The sequence below is a fragment of the Silene latifolia genome, chromosome X (assembly GCF_048544455.1).
Source record: "Silene latifolia isolate original U9 population chromosome X, ASM4854445v1, whole genome shotgun sequence".
Taxonomy (NCBI): Eukaryota; Viridiplantae; Streptophyta; class Magnoliopsida; order Caryophyllales; family Caryophyllaceae; genus Silene; species Silene latifolia.
The window spans coordinates 108,191,092-108,194,253 of record NC_133537.1 but is presented as its reverse complement, the minus strand read 5'-3'; the positions used below and the strand labels follow the sequence as shown (position 1 = coordinate 108,194,253).

Here is a 3,162-nt window from a genome sequence, read left to right as displayed (position 1 = left end):
AAAGTAGTGAAAACAAGCAAGATGATTAAAATGAGATGTAACAATTGATTAAAAGCACTAGGGTGTCATGGGTTCATAGGGGATACATGGGAGTTGATCATACAAACATGTTCTCAAATTATAAGCAAGCAATTATTCTTGTGATGGGATCGAGTTAGTGTATATCTTATAATCCCTAAGAAGGTTTGGGTCCCGGAGCCGAATCTGTGACACCCTCATTTATTGCGGAAAAGTAAACACGTAATTCTACAGAAAAACTGACAGGATATGTTTGTAATTGGTTCAACTAATTAAAACCTGTCATTTTTAAAACTTTTCTAAACCATTCACAAACATTTCCGAAGGAGGATGCCAACACCGCAAATGCTAATGAGACTAATTTACATAACTATGCTAAAGTCATGAGAATAAAGTGATACAAACCAAAGAAAAAGAGGGAGACATATGTCCCTAAAATGTATGTGACATAAAAAGGTTTAAGGGTCACAATGAAATAAAACCAGTCTAGGTCCCAAGGTTACTTTGCTCGCTAGCTCGTCCATGTACCCATATATGCATCACCTACCTGTCATTCGCATTTTATACAAATACGAAAGAACAAACCCAATCCCGACGTCTCATTTCATGGTTCATGATAGTACTTCGTAATCTTAGTGACAAATATAGTTAACCAAATACTCACCAGCCAAATAAGAAGAAGTAAGACCAGCTTCGTTAAATAAACATTACAATAATGCATGCCAAGATCAAATGCTTACCAAGGTACCTCTCGGTTCTCGCCTCCAAAATCTCATTGCCTTAGTAAATAAAACCAACCACTAATAAATCCCATTACACTAATCATCAAATTGGACATACCAAATCTTGCTATACACACCGACATACATATTGATTTCCTATATAAACAATTCATCCATTACCCATTAAAATAACAAAAAAAAAATAGATAATAGAATATATTATAAGTACTAATGTAACTAATCGCAATATTCGAGTAACAATAATCACGTTTGTCGCATAAAAAAAAACATATCACCCAACCCCAAACAATAATATATTAATAGGATCGTGTTACCTTAAACGCCCCTTATTCTTCGAATAAATGGTCCCCAAGGCACGAGCCTCACCCCGGGTCTTCAAATCCTTCATAAAAGGGCAAGAAAACGGAATAAAGAAGCTAAAAGACGACACTTTTATAAGACGGTGAAAGACGAAACCACTACAAAAAGGAGACTTTCTTACCTTAAAAGGAGGAGGAAGGAAAGGGGAAGAGAATGGTACAAAAATTACGGAATTTGGTCGAGAAATGGGCCGGGATCTGAGGTTTAAGGTGACGAAAAAAGGGTGTTTTGGTTTCACTGGTTGTTGGTACTTTGTTGCTGCAGGGGTTTGGAAACAAAAAGAAAGAAGGGAAGGGGTGGGTGGCCGGGTAGGCGTAATAATAATAATAATAATAATAATAATAATAATAATAATAATAATAATAATAATAATAATAATAATAATAATAATAATAATAATAATAATAATAATAATAATAATAATAATAATAATAATAATGAGACACCAGCTAGCTTCCTAGCTATTAATTATACGTACGTTACTTCATCGTTAAGTAATTTCGTTCGTTTTTAAAACCGTCTCGAGTTAATAAAAATCGGTTTTTAGTAAAAGTTTCAGTAATAAAACGGAATTAATAATAAATAAATTTAATGAGTGAAAATAAAATAAACTCAGCTAGTTAACGGAAATAATACGATATCAGCTTGAATCGGAATTATTAGCGATTTTTACGAAACTAACGGATATTAATAAAAATTGCTAATTTAGTGAAATAAGCTCAAAATAGCTAATTGGACGGTTTTGTTCCCAAAATCCATCTCGGGTTCACTTAAAACAACTTTCATAAGGACTCGTAAAGAAACGGAAATTATTAAATAAATAAACTCGAACTAACTTTAAATAAACTTATTAATGATTATTAAAATTAACGTATCGAATTATGATGAAATTAATTAATTAGCTAAGCATATATATAAATCGTTAAATGATGTAATTAAATTCAAAATAGCAATTAAAAGAATTTTATCCAACTTAATAAAATACGGGGTGTTACAGAATCGATTAGATTGTACAACACCTACAAGTCGACTTAATCCATCCTATCCAACTATGTGCATGGTCTAATGAGACTCGAGTTGGTTTATGTCTTACAAGTCTCATTGAAAAGATAAGTGATGGGTAAAAATATTCAAGGATTCACAGGCTCGCATTTCATCAAACATAACATGTGCATAAGTTGAAATCACAACAAGCAAGCAAATAAATTATGTGAACATATTAGATTAAGTATGAATCTTTCCCCATGTTGGTTTCCCTAATTACCCATTAACCCTAGCTAAGGAAACTACTCACTCATTGTCAAATTTAAAATGTTAACAAGGTTGTCAATCACATTAACAAGACAAAACATGATGAATGAATGAAAATAATTAAAAATAATTAAAGCAAGGATTAAGAGAATTATACATATGGAGATTCCACAATAATAATGCAAAGAATAATAGAAGTACTTGATGATTGATGGAAGGTTGTCAATCTCCCAATAAACCCAAATAATCTTCTAATTACCAAAAATAAATGATGAACAATAGAGAAATTAAGGAAAGATTAAGAAATGAGATTTGTATTAAGACTAGATTAAAAGTTGATTACAAGATTAAGGAATGATTAAGATTGTATTACAACTTGATGATAAACTAAGTAGTACAAAGGGGTATTTATACTAAAGATTAGGTACAAAGATTAGGGTTACTAAGGGCTTAAATGACTATTAAGACCCTTAATAAAAGTTGAGGAAATGCTCCTCTCCAAGGAGATGCGCATCTCCGTTTTGCTAATCCCACGAAGATATGCTCGTCCCGAGCGTCTAGGAAGGTGGCACGGTGGAGTCTGTCATGAGATCCGAGCGGATCATGGGAGAGACGCTCGGATTTCTTGGCTTCAAGACGAGCGTCTTGGTATCGGGACGCTCGGATTGCTGGGCAGGGAGACGCTCGGATTGGCTGCAATCCGCTCGGATTGTGAGTCAGGCACCTTTCTTCTCTTCTTTCCACAACAATCCGCGGGGATCTTGTTGAGGATGCAAGGATCCTTTCATCA

General features: G+C 33.7%; 1 long non-coding RNA gene across 1 annotated transcript; it reads right to left on the bottom strand.

The window, feature by feature from the left end:
• Positions 1-441: 441 nt before the first annotated feature.
• Positions 442-1,362, bottom strand: LOC141621533 (uncharacterized). The gene is made up of 3 exons (XR_012532422.1): positions 1,243-1,362; positions 1,076-1,143; positions 442-565 (listed from the first exon to the last, which is right to left on the bottom strand). It is a non-coding gene; the product is annotated as an uncharacterized LOC141621533 (long non-coding RNA).
• Between the last annotated feature and the right edge of the window lie 1,800 nt (positions 1,363-3,162).